This window comes from Lycorma delicatula, chromosome 5 (genome assembly GCF_047948215.1).
Source record: "Lycorma delicatula isolate Av1 chromosome 5, ASM4794821v1, whole genome shotgun sequence".
In the NCBI taxonomy this organism is placed as follows: domain Eukaryota; kingdom Metazoa; phylum Arthropoda; class Insecta; order Hemiptera; family Fulgoridae; genus Lycorma; species Lycorma delicatula.
Window position 1 is genome coordinate 121,147,376 of NC_134459.1, and position 19,414 is coordinate 121,166,789.

Below are 19,414 nucleotides of genomic sequence, written 5' to 3' on the forward strand. Positions count from 1 at the left end.
ACATCAAAATGCATTAGAAAACTTCAAAAACAATATACTTCCCTACCATTTGTAAGTTGGAATAGGTAATTTCTCTTTCTGGCAGATCTGATGAGATCAACCTACAAATGCCAGTGACCTAACCGTTAGTGAAAAAAATTAATTGTCAAACTTGTCATACGATTCTACTTTTTTTTTGTCTTCAGTCATTTGACTGGTTTGATGCAGCTCTCCAAGATTCCCTATCTAGGGCTGAAAATGTGAAAATGCAGAGAGCCACATTTTCTTGGAAAAAAAAACACCTGTAGTTTTCCATTGCTTTCAGCTGCGCAGTACTCAGAGGACTGAGTGATTGTTGATATGACCGTTTAAGTCATTGTGACTCACGCCCCTAACAACTACTGAAAGAGCTGCTGCCTTCTTTCAGGAATCATTCCTTAGTCTGGCTCTCAACAGATACCTCTCCGATATGGTTGCACCTTCGGTCCAGCTACTCTGTATCCCTGAGCACTCAAGCCCCCTCACCAACGGCAGGGTCTCATGATTCATAGAGGAGGACGATTCTACTATGAAAACAAAATATCCTGACATTTCAGCACAGTCCTTTTGTATTTAAGCGCGATGTTAGTATCCCGCAATTGCAAAGAGGACCATAAAAATTTTGTTGCTGTTTTCAATGTCATACTTGAGCAAATGAACATTTTCTCCAATGAAAAAAGTGAAATCTAAACAGAGAAATAAACTGATACATCTTGAAGATGATTTATACGTTGGCCTGTCAACGATAGGCCACGTGTTGACTGCAAAGCACACCGAGATTTCACCATCAATTTTAGTGACAAATTTAAAAAAAAAAATGTGTATTTTTTAAAAATCGGTCTTTCAGTATAGATAAGTCGGTATTCCAGGCACTTATCTTTGTCTTTTCCTGACACCGCTCGACATGCTGCTTGTATTTAAAGGAATCAGTCCCCTTGCATGTTAATATAGCCCTGTGTGTACTGGATGTCTGATGCTTAAAATTACATACTATACATATTATTTTACCGGTATAATCATCATTATTATTAATAAAAAAAGAAGTGTGTCTCGATATCGTGGGCGTTCAGTGAAGTGTGTCGTCGGTCAAAAAAGTTGGGAATCAGTGCTCTAAACGAAGATAGTAATACACACACATTACGCTTTCATGAAACCATAGTACCCACATTGCTTTCTCCTGCACGGTACCCATTGTTCAACTGACCCCCCCCTGCCGTTACATTGCGACGACCTATTAATTTTTAAGGTCATCAGTAAATGTAGAACCTACACTAATGCTTGATAAAAATCAACGTGCGCTACATTGCTTTGCTAATTTTTTAGTGTTGAATATTCACCTGTAAATTGTATCGGGAAAGCTAAGATTACACTACTACTTAATTTTTTAACTTCTGGAAGTTGAGAATAACTCACCTATTTCCACAAGTTCAAATCGTAGTTAAATGATTCAGTTCTTTTGCTATAATTTTCATAAATTTTTACCAGACAGTTTTTTAACCAGTTTCTTTTTCGGTAACCTCCAGAACCAAGTACTATTCTCCTACACTTATCCTTATATAAAATTCTAATAACATTTTGAAGGTTAAATATGTTCCATGAACCATCATCATCTGAATCACCTCTGCGGTAACATATTTTTGCATCCATTTGTAATAAATGTTTAAGTCTCTGAATTTGAAGTAATCTTTTTTAAATATTAAGAAACTAATCCGACTTTAGAACAAAGAAATCCCTATTCTGTCTAGGTTTTTCAGATTGGCTTACAATAATATTGTGAACTAAAGTTAAAAAAATAATTGAATTAATAAATTTAAAGGAATTATAAGAAAACTATAAATAAAAATGTGACATTTGTTAAAAGAATTGCCTGTACTTTACAATATTTTGGATTAAACTCCCTTGTAAATTTTATTGATGGAGTAATTAAGTCTTCTTGAGTTTAAAGTTGTTCTGAGGATCAATTCGTATCTGCATTTTTCTATATTAATTAATTCAATTAACCATTGTAGTTGGAAAATAAAACAACAAATGATGCAGCATTTTGAGTTATAAAATCATCTCCAAGTAAACAAAAGAAAAAAAAATTCAAAATATTATTTTCCAACAAAAATTATTTTGATGTGATTGTATAAATTTTGACTGTCATTTAACTGCCCGTTAAAATATTTTTATTTTTACTTTCTAAGCGTTTCCCTTTTCTTTTATAAACATAAATTACGAAAGTTATCTTCCAGTGAAACATATTTTAAAAAGATTTGTACATAAACTTTTTGAAATATGTTTCTACTTTAGCTATAAAATGTTGAATCGTGGTGGTAGCTCATGACTTCCCTTTTAGTTATCTTACCGTTAACAAGAAATAAATAAATAAACATTACCTTCTTAGGTGTATCCATTTACCATTTAATTTATATTATTTAACGAACAACGATCCTTATATTTTTTAAAAAAATAAAAGGGTCGTGGTTCGAATCCTGAGAATTCTATTTTTATGGTTCCCTCTTCTGTCTAGGCTTAAATTGTGATTTTGATTATTGTGATTTTGATTTTACAACATTGTAAAATCGTACTCAAAATTTTATGATGTACTCGTACATCATAAAATACCACATAAGGTGTTTTAAATATATTACAGCTGTAATAAAAACCGAGGTAGATAGTCTAAATAATTTAATGTAAATCCTTCCCTTTTCTACCTAAAATAGTTTTTTTTTAAATTCTTATCAGGCATTTTAGGTAGATTTCATAAGAATGTACCTTATGTAATAGGTACCATGATTCGACTTCCGGAAAATTTCGACATATCTTCGCGTTTCACATCCCCCAGACCCCAAAACCACCGTGTTCAGAAGTTTATATATACATTTATATATAATTTATATATATATATATTCCACTTTCTTGTGGACAGATAATTGGCGTAATTTTGAACCAATCACTTTCAAATAGATACATAAAATATAACGACCAAAAATCTCGGTTGAGATCGTTAATGGACATATCAGACCATGGGGGTGGAAATGGGGGGCTTTTTCGAAAAAAACAAAATATCGCTATATCTTTCTTATTAAGTAAAATATCAAATCGTTTGAAGTTCCTATTATTCCTTGGATAAGGGCCTAAAACATATCTAAGTAACGTTTTTTGATATCAGCAACCATTGGCCCAGGGGGTGGAAAAAATTGGTTTTGAAAGACAACAAAATCATACCTCCCTTAATAGGCACAGTATCGAATCGGTTTAAAGTAGTGGTTAGTTCTCTAAACATTACCTAAAACGTTTGTCAAAAACAATTTTTGATATGACCAACCCTTACGGCAAGGGATGACCCAAATATTGCTGGAATTGTAAGATGGGACTTGTATGCTAAACATGTGAAAATGTTTTCACATGCAACCTTCGTATTGAGTAAATTTGAAATATTTCTTAACTTTAAGGTGGAAATCTTTTTATCTCCTACTTAGCACCGATGAAATCTACCTCCGCCTTCCGACGTGCCGAAAGGGATTTTTTAATTTTTATAATTTATCATTATATATCTACAAATTTCAATATTAATAAAACAATTTCTAAATACGGACTAATTGTCGATTTTTAATATTTTACCTAACATAATACACTGAATTATTGATACCAGGAAACCAAGCCTGAACAAAATGCATTCAAATAATTTTTAATTATTTGTTTAATTCGCTTCCAATATTTAGTATCAGACTATGATAGAGGTACTTTTTACCCGTATTATACATTTACATTTATTAATATCGATCAAAATAATGTTCTTAAAAATAAAATAATATAAATAATGTACTTAATGTAATAAATAATGTATTTAATGTACTTAGTCAATATGGACTACAATATACATTTTTAAAAAGATTTATTACATTAAAAAATAAAATTAGACTTCAAAGAAAAATTAAAACTTTATTATTGTTATTATTATTTTAGGTACTATGTATTTCCCGGGAATCACCTAGAAATAGTAATGTATTCAAAGGTATTATTCTCAAATATTATTCAAAGCTGTTAAATAATGTTAAAAATCTATTTAAAGCTGTGTAATAACACTTACTTTACATTGATTTAACAATCAAATTAAATTCTCATCGAGTCGTTCATTTCATTGTTTATTTTACCTTGTTTAAATAAAACCTATAATTATGTAAAATTCTGTAAATATCTAATATGTTGGAGATGTGTAAGTTATTAAAAAACTGTTCTAATATTGTTTTAATGAAAATATCAATCATTTTACTCTATAAGAGTAATCGAGTGTTTACAGTTCTGATATTTTTTTATTTTTTTAATTTTGGGAACTCTGAAACTTAAAAGAAAATGAAAGAAAAATTTGGTTAAGTATGTTTTTATCTAAAATTTTATATTTATGGAAAATTTAACTTAAATTCATTTATAGGTTTCAGAGTGATTGAAAAACAAATAAATTGGCAATTTATTTTCCAATGCCCAATTAAATTTCAACCAGTAAAAGAATGATGCTTCTCGACTGAAATGAGATTGCCAGAGCAAGAAAATAAAAATCCTTTTTCCAAACAAAATTTCTCCTAAAAAAAGACTTAAAACTAAACAAACAACTAAACTAATATTAGACTTATGTTGACTGGGAGGGTTTATTTTCACCAATTAACTCTTTACTCTTCAATTAAAGCATCAGTATTTGTAAATATTATATAAAGAACAATATATACAACATACGTATAACGATTGCATTCATACAGCGGATGTATTCGTAAAACGTACAGCGAATCCACTCCAATCCATCATTATTTAAGCTATCTTATCGGGAAAAAGGAGTTCCATCTTAAATTTATCCCAAGCACTAAAAGCACGAACATTAGTAACAAAAGAAAGCGTATAATCTAAATGAACGTACATCAATGAGCGTATGGAATTTATGTTTTATACTGAAAGATTTATGTTTTTATATGAAGGTATTACTATTGGACCAAATGTTACCAAATGAACTATTACAGTTATTATTATAAGGAAATCAGAATTTATTTAGTAACAAAGCGGTACTTTTTACAATGAATTGTAAAAAATAAATAAGTTTTTTAAATTTATTTGTTAAATTATTAAATTGTCTATGAAATTTAAAAAAAAATATTAAAAATATTTGTATTTACTTCGATAACGCAAGAAGTTAGAATCACAGTGACATGTTCATATCTCCCTTAATAAAAATAATAGTAAAGCTATTTTGGGTAGCTGGTTATTAGGTTGACCACATTATATTAACAGTTAAAACATTTTTTGATTTTTGTTCAATAACTAACAGGAGGAAATACCAATCTCTGCATGTAAATATTTTATAACCAACAATTTAATATAATATGCTTATAATTTCAAGAATTTTATTTTCTTAGTTGTAGAGCTTTTACAAAACTGATTACTCCGTGGCCGAGTGGTAGTGTCTCGCCTTTCATGCGGAGGTCCCGGGTTCGAATCCTAGTCAGGTATAGCTTTTTCACACGGTAAAAAGTTAATTTATTCATATAGTATTTACAAGAGGGGCATATTAAGCCTGCTTTTTTACTATGTAAATAAATTTTCTTACGTAAGTTTCTGATCAAGAGAAATGGATAATCTTTTGGAAAAATCTGAAAAATAATATTTTTTAACCCAAACGTATTGTAAAATAAACATATTGAAAAAATATTATTGCACGAAAATTTTTACGCTAGGTTGGTTTATTTTTTGCCTGTTAAAAAAATCTTCTATTCAGGTTGCTTCAACGCGTCCAGTCGCAATAAAAAATATTTTCATACCTTTTTATTCATTTCATTTCTAACACTGCGGTCATTTGTGTATGCCCGTATATATATTTGCTTTGTATTTTTATTAACAATATTTTATGACATTTTTTAGAGTGTAATTTAAAAAAGATTTTAGAAAAAAAACATGTACCTGCTGGTTGAAATAAAAAAAAATATATAGGACTGAATCCGTATTCTCAGTTATTTTCTGAGAATCAGTTATCTGATTCCCAGTAAACGTTTCCCAATTCTCATATATATATTTTTTTTTCTAATTTTCATTGAAAACAGTAAAGAAACAACAAATAATTTCTTTATATTACAACTGTTTCATCAGGCATTGAAAAATCAAACAAACTTATTTTATTTTAAAAATTAATTTTTTATGACGAAAAAAGATATTTCGCGAAAAATATTATATGCCGGTATGTATTTCGCTGTAAATATTACATGGGTGTATGTAAAATTTTTATTATTTATAAAATACGTTCAAAAATTATATTTTATTTTTATTTTGCACAAAAATGATAGTGGAATAGAATTCCAAGGATACTTAGTGATTATTGAAATATATATATAAATTATTTTATTTATCGTTAAACGATTCAGGTAAGAAATGCCAAGAGGAATTCATTATCTCAAAAAAAGAAAACTCAAAAGAATCTGGTCAATTCGTAATAAACGGAACAAATTTTGGATGATACTATATGATTCTCTTGTGTATATGTTTATTTTATGTATTTATTTGTATAATATTAGTAAGAAAGTAACTGTTTTGCAATTACAACGTACACGTATAAATAGGAAAACCGTGAGTGAGTAGTGAGGGCCATATTTCTTCCCTTTTTTACTCTCTACCACTTCGTCATTCAAGCCATGTTAAGGGCGTCTTTTTTTTTCTCACGGGTATCTATTCCAAAAATCTCTTAGGAAGCCTTGATCTTTCTATTCTACTCCTCACATGGTCAAACTACTACATACTTATCTTGGGGGAGGTTATTATTTCAAGTAAAACTTCTTTGTAAATATTATAAAAACAAGTGTACACTTGTTATTACCTCGTATGATTAATACCTTCGTTAAAAATTGAAATATCGTTCCAAAAAACTGGTCGGAAATGTGCCCTAAATTATTAATGGTACTGTCAGTTAGCTCCAAGCTATAAAGTGCATCAGACGCTATTCTTCAGTAGTATTTTATTTAATTATGTTGATTATTGATCCCGCTGAATGTAAGATCCAGTCAATATTTTTTTTTAAATGAATCAAAAAAAACTTAGATATTCACTATGCTGAAATACGACGATCACTAGTTAGCGTGTGTAGAAAATATGATTGAGGCAAATATGAGGAAAGCATAATGGTTATTCAGCAAATGAAAAATAGATGTATTTTATGTAGCAAGATCTGGAACCTATCTCAAACTTTTGAAATATTTGGAGACTAGAAAGCATTTTATCTTTATTGATTAACTGATTTGAAGGAAAGTGATATATACAGAAAAATATTTTCCGAAATCTCTTAAAAGTTGAAAGCATGTTTTACAAAACCGTCGGGGTAGCATGTTTATAAAGGAAATTTTTTAACAATAAATGAATCATTCCAGTTGCTCAAAACTCGTGAGTAAAATGCTTAAAAGACCTCATTTTGAGAAGGGAAGACACCCTCCATGGCGGTCATGGTCGCCGCTCCACTCCCTCCTAAAATAAGGGGTGGAGCGGCGACCTCCTTGTGGTCACCACTCTACCCCCTCCTCACGTTGTGTCAGATTTAAAAGACCTGAAACAACGTGAGTTATTCCATAAAATAATTCGATAGGAGATACTAGTCCCATCCTATCTACAAACCGGATCTGGCTCCATCTAGTTTTTATTTTTTCCAATAATTAAAGGAAATTTTGAGCTGAAAACGCATACATACTGATGACGACAACCACTAAATGTTCATCAGTACATGATCATTTTAAGGATCAAATGGTAGAGTTTTTCAACAACCGGGTCGTCAAGCTTTTTCTCGATCTCAACATAATTGAATTTCACCTTAAATTATAGCTTCCTTGATTTTTTTTCACTGCACGAATAAAAACAAGGATTTTTAATTAAAATGAATTAGTTGTGATAAAATGATTTAAAAAAAAATAAATTACATATGTAAAAATAAATATTAATATTATATAAATAGAAAATTTTACATACAGTTTAAAAAAATTGAAGTGATCTATATATAACGGAAAGATATTGTGTCAGTATTATAAATAATAAGATTTATAATTCAAAGAGTTTTATTCACTAAAATAAGCCATCTGGCTTTGCCACCAACCATAACACTATAACATCCGAAGTATTACCAAAATCTGACAAACTGTAATTATTATTATTTTAGCGTAGCAATTGTCATTCTACACCTTTCAACAATTCTTTTATTTCAATTCAGTTCACATGTACTCAATTATGAAAGGGTAAAGTATGTACCCTTTTGTATGCGTTATGAAAGGGTAAAATTCTTACAGAGATAAGCGTAAAATTATTAATTGATTTTTAGTACAAAAAGTGTACTTTACGCATAAACTAATTGTTATTTCACCACAATCTCCCAATATTAGGTGAATTGTAGCTTCAGTAAAAATTCCATTTAATATTAAGTGTTAGATGCTAGATCATGATGACACTTAAAACAAAAACTTCGATGTCTCTTTTATTTCTGTTTCTCTTGAAGACGTTTTTATTTTAACACTGCCATATTTTCGCAAGATAAATAGAATCAGAAATCAATAAAATATGGTCTATTTAAAAACGTCTTCACATTTTTATTGCTGTAAACCGATTCCGTTCCATGCAAATATTTACTCGTAATATCAACAAAAAAATCTTCTAAAGGAAAACTTTCAAATAATTATTTAACAAATTATTTGCTAGGCAGGTAGAACATTTACTTTTGTTTAAATGCTAGAAAAAGTAAAAATTATACGCCTACTGGTAAATTTATTGACAAAAAAGATAATAATTATTAAACTAGGAAAAAAATTTAACGTGATAGAAATGATCTGATAAAATTTGACAAGTCATGGAAAAAGGTGTATGTTATAAAACAAAGTAGTCGGTAGTTAGGCGACGAATGTAGTTAAATTTCACATTAGCCTGTCGTATGAGATAGGAAGCTATGTGTTGCGGCAGACGACACAGACCAAGAGTAAAGTCAGGTGGCACGTTTAAAATGCGATACATAGCCTCAGGAAGCAATTTTATTGTCTAACGAACCATAGGGACCGAACACGTGACTCGACTGCGGGCTGTAGCACCCCGATAGTAACGGTTGTATGGTTGTGTGGTGGTAATGGTGGCACAGGTGAATTCAACTGCTTTTTGTTAACTCAACTCATCCGCCAATACTGAAAGATTATCGATCTTGTCAAGTGATCGAACCCGCATCTTTTACTAATCCTAGTAGCTATATTTTTAGATAGGAAATTATTTACTTCATTCTTTTTATATTTATTAAATATAGATCTCTCCCTGTTGAACATTCTATCACGAGCAGTTCTTGTAATATTAAAAAAAAAGGAGAGAATACATTCTTAATAAAATCTGTTCTCAAATATCGAAAAGTGATATTTAAAGTAAGCATGACGTGAATATAAACATATGTAAACATAAGAATTCAAATATGTGTAAATATTATTTAATAACTTTAGACAATACTCTTTATTTCTTTATTTCGACAGATTACATCCTTCAGAATGTTACTTTGGAAAAGAATTTTTGAAATTTCATATTAATTTTTACTTGTAATTACGAGGGCCGGCTGAAATGTAATCCTAGTATTAATAATTAGGTTGCCACAAAAGTATAAAGTAAAAAGTGTAAAGTAATTTATTCCTTTATTGAGAAAGTTCTGATTTGTACTACAGCCAGGCTTGGCATATTTTTCTAACTGTACTAAATTCATTTCTCATCAGGGAAAATACAAATATAATTTAAAAAAAAAAATTATAAAAAATGATTAACGTTAATGTTAAGAAATCAGTAAATAATTGTTGTATCATTATTGATAAAATACTTTTTAAGTTTATAAGAAATTACTTGTAATTCTTTTTAAGTGTGATAAAGATTTTGTAAATAGTTTTTAAAAAATTATGCGTTTAAAAAAATAATCAAAAAATTTATTTATATTGTTTACATTTATAATAGTGCAACCACTATTATTATGGTTATTCTAATGAATATTATGACATCTTATGTTCTTATGTAGAAATGTTCATTTTGTAAATTATACCAAATAATATATAAATGTGTTTTATCAATAATTTGAAGACAGGATATTTTGACGTAAGAAATATTATACATGTCAAAAACATTTTCTTTTCTTCTTATATCTCATTAGTAAGAAAATACATATCCGCATTTTTCTCTTCTTTACAAAAAAAAAAAAAATAAATCATAGTGACACAGTTATTTGTATTTATTTTACGATAACGGTAAGGTATATTAGATATCAGCAACTGAAATTAAATAAAATAACAATATTTTTAAAACAATTATAAACCCATTTTAAGCCCAGGATTTAAAAAAAAAAAAAACATCCACTTAGGATTTGTGAAGGGTAACAAAAATTTATAAAATACACTTTTATATATATAAAAATTCCGCATTTTATATATATATATATATATATATAAATGCGGAAGTTGCGCATTTCAACTTCAACTTATATATATTCATAAATTCGGATATATATAAATTGCGGGTTTGTTTGCAACAGCATCACTCGAGAACTAACAGACCGATTGATTTAACATTTACATGATACATTAGTGTTATCCCAGGGAAGGTTGCAAGCCATACTCGAGGCCCTAGCCTTCCTACCTTCGAGGCCCTTAACATTTCTTGAAGGTTAAGATTACAGATATTCATTAAAGAAAAAGTAATTAATCCTTTTACTTCATTATTATAAGGTTGCATATTTCTGTCTCCCTATTGTACTTCCCCTTGTAAGATCCAAATATTTCATTAATTAAAATTTTATTTGGCTAAATTCTGGAACCAATGAAAATTATCACTTTCAATATATCGTTGAAATGCTCTCAATGAGGGCTTATTACTGCGTTAAAAAAAGAAATCCAAAATCCAAATTGTTTGGACTTTTTGAACACTTTTGGTCCAGTCGATTGCAATCAAAAGGGGAGGGGCAGAACTGGATGTTACAACAGTCCTAAATAAAAAATTTCAACATCCTACGGCTAATCGTTTTTGAGTTATGCGATATACATACGTACGTATTTACAAACGTCATGCCGAAACTAGTCAAAATGGATTCAGGGATGTTCAAAATGGATATCTCGTTGAAATCTGAAAAACGAAATTTTTTCGCTATCGCAATACTTCCTTTACTTCGAACAAGGAAAAAAGTCAATTGCTTTTTGGCGAAAGATGAATCACTATTTAACGACATAATTACATTTTTTGTTGAATTTTTGACAATGCTTTAAAAAATTGTAAATAAAACTAAAAAATTTAAATAAAGAATTTTAAAAACTTTAACATAATAATTTCGGAAGTGGTATAGACATAAACAACTAAATAGATTGCTTCTGCATTAAACAAGCAGTTTTAGAATTAGGATACACATATTTTTAAAAGTCAGATTTAAGACTAGGTGAAATTATTTAATTTTTATTTTTAAATCTTTAAAAGTTCCCGTTCAACTTTTTTCTACAAGTTTATTTAAATACTAATAGCCAATTTACAAAAGGTCGGTTTAAAATAAACAAATTTAATTTACATACATAACATCCTAAATTTATTTCACGAGTACAGAGTTTAAATAAGAGAAATAATAAGAAAAAATATTTAAATGCGTCATTCTGGTTTAATGTCTATAAATTTGTTCATATCGTTAAAAAAGATTTCTAAACTACAATCGGAAATTCAATTTAAGTTACTTTGTTACCGTGAAACGCAATTTAGTTGCTTATTTGATTCTGGTACGAGAGCGCGCGTGTGCGTGCACACGCAGACAAAATAGAAAAACGTTATATTGATTTATCTAACCATTTGTAAAAGTACTTTTAAATCTTTATAACGTTTAATTTAAAAAAAAAATGTTTTAAATTTAAATCGATGTTTTCTTGAATCTTCTGATAAATAAATTAAACGTTAAAAACAAACATTTATTTTAAATGTTATTCTCTGGTTGGTTTATTTTGTGCTATATCAACAGATATATTTATAATAAAAAATAATTTAAATATTTTTTAACAACCTTACCAGCAAAAAAAATAAATGTTCTCAATATCTTTCGGTTTTTTCAAATCATCATCAGGAGATTAAAAAAAAAATATTATGATTAGTCAAATATTAAAATGATAATACTGTCTAACTGTTTGAATGCCAACAGTATACTCATCTTAAGTACACATACTGAGTTGACATTCAAACAGTCATGACTATCATTTTAATTTTTGACTTATATCATTTTTTAATCTTTTGATGATAGTTTGAAAAACCGAAAGATCTTCAGAAAATATATCTTTTTTGCTGGTAAGGTGATTAAAAAAATGTTTTAATTATTTTTTATTATTAAAATATATAAGCGAAAACCATGCTAAAGAAATTTAATGATATATTTTTTATATTAGTTCGTACTTAGTTGTGTATTACTTCTACATTACATATTGTAAGTACTCGTAATAACAATTTAATAATTTAAATATTATTAAAAAATAGGTTTTTTACTTTTAACTTTTTTTTTATTTAAAGTAGAAAAATTACAAAAAAATAAATTACTGAACATTATAAAACAATAAAATTTACATTGAATTTTGATTTTATATTTCCTATCATTCAACAATAAAAATAAAGTTCATATTATAGTTTAGTGATATTGAATTTATTTTACATTATATCAGCAGAATCTATTTCTAATTGGACACTGGAACACTAGATTTGTTGTGAGGCAACCTAGCTTTCTCATAGACATTAGCTGTTAAAACTTAAAACGAAACATCACAACCACTGAACTAGTTACAACATTGCCAAATTGTAACTGTTTTTTGCCACAACATCGCCAAGTGCAAGAGACTTAACTGCTGCTCTCACTCTTTGAGAGATGGAGTGAGTGAAAGAGATGTTACATAGGAGGTTTGGAAACTATATTTTATAAAAAAGCCCAGCCATTCTCATTATCTCACTGATCAATTCAGAAATTATAGAAGGTAACACCGTATTTTAATTTTCGAGATAAGCTACTCCCACCACCTTGGAACTTAAGCGTGCATGCGCCCACACATATACAACAAACAAAACACATTTTTAACAAAATAAATCGTGGAACCCGTGAATAAGCTCTCCAAATTGATATATATTTGTGTAGATCTATGTCATTTATATTTGTCATATTAGGTTTAAATTAATTTTTTATTCAATATAAATTTATTTTGTTTACAGGTATTTTTAAATCCAGGAAGAACTTAGTAAAATAAAAAATGAAACAGGCTTGGTGTTTTAAATAAAATTTAAATAAACTTCTCATTGCTCTTTTTTAATTAACTACTTATTTTTTTTTAAATAAAGTTAATAGATAAAAAAAGAATGGAGTACGATATACACAAATACAACTGTTTCTTTTACCAAGACTTCATTAAAATCACATTTTTACTAATCATATTTTACCATTCTCATACTCCCTTGCTGGTAATCCATTTTCTCATTCTTTGAGACTATTTTGGTCATCATTTCAAAATTGTTCGCCGATAAAATGTCATTCAGTAAGTCATGTAAGATATCTAGGTCGGATTATATGGAAAAAGATTGCAAACTTTTTTCGAATTGTTTCTCGCACACGAAGTATCACACAACAAATATGTGTTTGCTACCGTGTAACTAAGCAGCCTGACATATTTTTTAGCTGAAATTGTTACAGAATTTTATTAGAACTGTGCAAAATCTGAAGCGTTTCACAATAGATTTAGTTTTACTTGATATGTCTCAGGAGTTAAAATATTTTTTTATTTCACGATTATTAGTTCAATTTGTCCACCTCCTATCTCAAGTGTGATAGCCCTTTTTCTAGATTGCTTTTTTATTTAATTAAATAAATTTAAGTTTTAGTTTAATCAGAAGTTATCAAAGAAAAACGTTTTTGTAGAATTTATGTGTGTTTTAATATACCAAAATAACGCAAAATCTTCAATATGTTTCAAAATAAATATGTTACTCATACTTCTAATCTAATTTACGATTTAAATTTCATATTTAAAGTTCATATTGTAGACTATAATACATTCTTAATTTAAAATTTCAGTTTCAAATTGAAAAAGTAATGAACATTCCCTTTCTTAATTTCCAAACTTTTTTTTATTTTTCTTAAGCTTGCTGAACTTCACAGCAGCGGAACGGTGGGGCGTTATAGCCTTTCAACCAGAAAACCTAAGATTCGATCCCGATTAGGCGTAGCATATATAAGAAAGCTTCAGTACTTATTCCCAGCAAAAAACCAATTGCTCTCCACATTTAGAAATTCTAAATTTTGACGGTAAAATAAATATTTATTAATAAATCTTACACATACGCTTACGCAAACAGAAAACGCAATGGACAGTATTCGTATAATAGAGAATCTGCCAAATATTTTATAACACAGTAAAATATTGCTGGACAGATTTTTATATTTTTATATATTGGTAGATAAGGTCGTCGATAAGGTGCGCACGCGCGTTGTATGTATAAAAAACCGATTAAAAGTACATAAATACTGAAATGTTTATTGATTTTTTATCATTTATAAAAATATAACACCTCCTGACTAAGAGATAAAAATGTTATTTGAGCATACAAGTCATGTAATATTTTTACACGTATGCAAATTTTTAAAAAGAAGAGATCACAATTAACTGTGTTTTATTTATCAGAATTTGACTGACGGTGATGGCACTAAGGTGACCAAAATTTCATTACTGAAACGAAAATTTATCACCTTCTTTTGTAGAGCGCATCAAAAATTCTAACTTTGAAATTTGTCTTGTTTGTGGTCTTCCGTTAAATAAAGGATTTCCAGTGCATATAATCCTTTTTAATATAAAACAAGATGGTGGAAAATTTAACAAAACACTGTTACAAGGAAATTCAAGAAAATCATCTTCAAACCTGCGTTGACAAATTGATTATTCTTTTACTTAATCATTAACAAGATTTCATAATCAATGGCAGTTCAGAATGCTCTTCGTCATACCGGTTTGTCCGTTTGTTCCAAAAACTTCAGAACCTTTTTCGTATATTTCTTTCATTCATTATATTATTATTATTTTATCGTTACACAGCAACAGCCGTCTATGAATAAGTTAGCATCATATATTGGCGTTACAAAAAAAGGATTATCGTTTGAATTTTAAAATCGGTATAATCGTCGATTGTCTATTAATGTTAAAACTTTACTCAGTACATAAAAAGAATATGGAAAAACGGCGAGTAGTAGACAACGATAAAAATTAACCAAAAAAAAAACTAGTCAACAAGTTCTGTAGATGTTTAATCTTTGCAAAAGAAAAATTACTGAACCATTATTATGCCTTGCAGCTTCTCATTAAGGGGAAATTTGAAACGGCAATAATATCGCGAATAGTTAATTCTAAAATTACGTTATATAAATTATAATAGTAATATTTAGCACTAAATTAAAATTGTGTTAACTGAAGGTAAGAGATGAAAATAAATATGAAAAATGAATTGAATTATCAAAAAAGTTAATTCGGTAATTTTTATTAATAAATCGATATTTATTTTGATATATTTAACTTAAGAACCATTTAAATAGCGAACCAAAGCGTAATAAAACAGTATAGATTTCTGAAATGGGAATTGGATGTGCCGTTAAGGAAGTTCCTCACATACACAAAGGAATATGTAAAATAAAACACGGGAAAGTTGATTTCCCAAAGGTGGTGGAAAGAGGCTTTATTTGGGCCGTGAGAATCGAATCTGCCTCCCAGTTTGCGGTGTCTAGAATTTCGATGAGAAAATTTTATAGCAATTCATTTTATATTGTTTATCTTACGTAATAGAATTTATTATTATAATAAATTTAATTTACTGTATTTTACTTCATAACAACCGTTAGGATATGCTATAATAATAAAAATGGTAATAAAACGATACAATAAAATCTACACCGGCTAAAGAAAATAATAAAATAGTAGAGTTACTAATATAATGGAATTGTTTAAAATATTATGGTGTTTTAAAAATTTGTTTTATAATTCTTTAATAAAAAAAATATTCCATTCATTTATTTCCCTGGCAAATATATTTAAAGAATGGGGGTATACATAGCATTAAATTATTATTATTTTATTATTATTATCAAAGCCGAAGTCTACTTTTTTATCCGCATATTTTTTATATATATAGTTGTACTTTGACCTTTTATTAATGAGATCAAAAAGTAATAAATTCTTTAAAACCTATTTTAAATTTAATTAAGCTGTAAATTAATGTTATATAACTACTAATCCTGAACCAAATACAAAGCCATTGAACAAATTTAATATCTCTTTCATGGGTAAAACAAAATTCATACGATCCTGCGTTATCCTACAATAATATTTTAATTAAATTTTACGGTAATAAATTAATGCAGAGTTTACAAACATACAGTCGTTACAGAAAGATAAACAAAGGCATACATTTTTAAAGTCATATTTCATTTTAGAGAGGTATTAAAATACAGTTTTTATGAAAAACAACTTATTTTGATTTCGCTATTTTCTATGTCAAATTAATTCTCACGTAAAAAAAATAGTTTTGTTTTAATTCTTGGAATGTAACCTTAAAAGCTGGGATAATCAAAGTGATGTTCAATGTTCTGCTCCCTTTTATATTATTGCAGCTACTCAATTGATTTAAATCTACATAAAAACATCAACTTTACGAAGTTATACTTTGTAAAATACATTCACTTATTAAATAAAAGAATATATATATATATTTAATAAGTGCTATTTATATTATTCTATATTCTACATATATATATATATATATATATATATATATATAGAAACAGTTCTAAAATTAAAAAGTTCTTCAGAATGGATGTGAATAAATAGTTTTCATGTGTCGGAAAAACTAGAATTGAGAAAAAAGTAATTCACGATTACTTTCAGGAATTTAACACCTATATTTTATTCGATTAGTTGTTGAGAACAGTATTTCTTTTTATCATCAGAAGTGCTTAAGATAAATAAATAAAATTAAAAAAAAGAAGTGTTTACCTAGAACAGAACTAAGTACTGGACCATGTTTTTATTCCAATTAATATTCAATTTTTTTCAAAATCTAAATAATAATGTTATGATATTAAAATTATTTATTTTTTAAGCAGAAGGTTTATTATTTATTTGAATTATATCAGCACTTAACTGGATTATTTAGAAGCAGGTATTCAGTATGTAGAAGCAGGTAACCATTATGAAAATGTATTGTGTTTTAGAATAACAGATACAAAATAATACAGAAGTTCTAAAAAGAAACAACTGGTTGTAGGTATTACACAATAATTATAGTGGGAATAAATGCAAATAACCACAATTTTAGAAATTCAAAAAAAATTTAACAATTTTTTTGTTTTCGTAATTATTATATTTTACTATTATTAGTATAAGTAATAATAATAATACTGTTCTGTTATGACTGTTTGGCATTGTTTGATAACTGAAGGTTATTTCTGACATTCCGTTAATGTTTATTTTTATTAACAGTCAAACAATTTCAAAGGCTTATGTTTGGATAACAAGAAATTCATTATTCAGCGCTACCGGTAATAAACAAAGATTGCAATCTATTTATAACTAAAAATAAACAATTACGATTAAAAATTCTATTTATTTTTTTTGTATTTTTTTCATCACGTAGGAAATCATTTTTATTATACTCAGCTAACAGAACCATTAATCATTTCAAAAATAAACCTATTTTTAAAAATAACTGAAATTTAAAAAATCAGAATAAAATGTTTGTTATGTTATTTTTTTTAAACCTCTTCAAGCAATTTAATTCAATGTAAATTATTCCATATTAAAAAAAAATGTATTGTTTTATAAGTCAAATTCTCCATTGCAAATAGTTTTATAACATAATTAATAAATTTTAATGTGCATACCCTTCAACGCTAATCAAATGTTCCATCGATTTTCAGTTTCTGCCCAAACATGTAACATATTTTTTGATATGATTGTAATTGGTGCTTTAAAAGTGATAGAGATCACGTAATTCTTGAGAGCAAATCTTTTAATATATTTACACTAGAAAAAATCACAAGGTGCTATGTTTAGACTTCTTGGAGATCACAGTACCGGACCTTCTCGGTCTACCAATCTATTTTCAAATTTTTCATTCAAACTCTGACTAACAGTACAGAATAAGCTGTTGTGGCGTTAAGTTTTGTTTACTAATACCTCCTGGTTTATTTATATATTTCATTGTTATAAGAAACAGAATATGGAATTTAAAGATCATTATATTCTACATGAAGACACAGCGTATTGTATTATAAGTAACGTTATTTATTCTATTCATTAAGACTTACTTTTAATCTATTATTTAAGTCAACCTACAGCCTACAGTACGACACGTAATTATGGATCAACTGCCAGCTATTCCTGGAAACAACAGCGAGACGTCCTACTGACAACGGTTTACAAACCACGAAACGTGGATCTTTTATTTCATTGAGAAGAGGTCCTAAAATACTATCACATCGTAAACTAGTTAGAAATAATATTGTTAACAATCTAAGAGATGGCCCCCAGAGCGAGACTGATACCGATATCATGGATTTGCAAATGGCTTCTCTGCCATGGCAGACTATAGTGGTTCTGCATACACTAAAGGTGTCATGTACTATTTTTACTAATGGTTTACCTTTAACGTATATTGATTTATCTATATCTTTTATTATTTATCTAATGATTTACTTTTATCGTACAGATATGAAGACCTTTCGATGGAGGATACTTATGACGAAACTTATCAGAGGAATTCTCTTAAGCCCAATTGTTCTCTACGGCATACTGATGCGTTGATGCTATAGGAGTTAATAGAAACAGTTGTAGTCAAATGTAACTACTGTGCATGAGTTACCAATATTAAACAATTGCGAATAATTTCAAAGGACATTGCGATTTACAAAGAAAAAAAAAATATTGACACAATCCGGTAGTACAATCTTGCGACGTATTTACAAGAAATGATAAAAGGGCATTTCGGGTAGTGCTGAAAAATTTGCATTACTCGATTCTGATTAAACATTATTTTCCTTAAAACTAATTTATAATATAAATATATGATATTTTTAAATTAAATTAAATTAACACATACTTTGCTTAATCCGGTTATGTCAATTAAATTGTTGACAGCGTTTGTATTTGTCTAGATGTATATCACTTCTAGAGCGGTTCTTTTTGTAGGTATTTTCTTCTTTGTTTAATATTTTTGTGCTGTTAAAAAATATTTACGGGCATAAATATAGAAAAAAGGAAAAGGCAGCGCTCACAAAACATACATTAGAACATAAAAACTCGTTTGATTTCAACAGCACCAAAGTATTAGATAAAGAACAAATACACATAAAAGG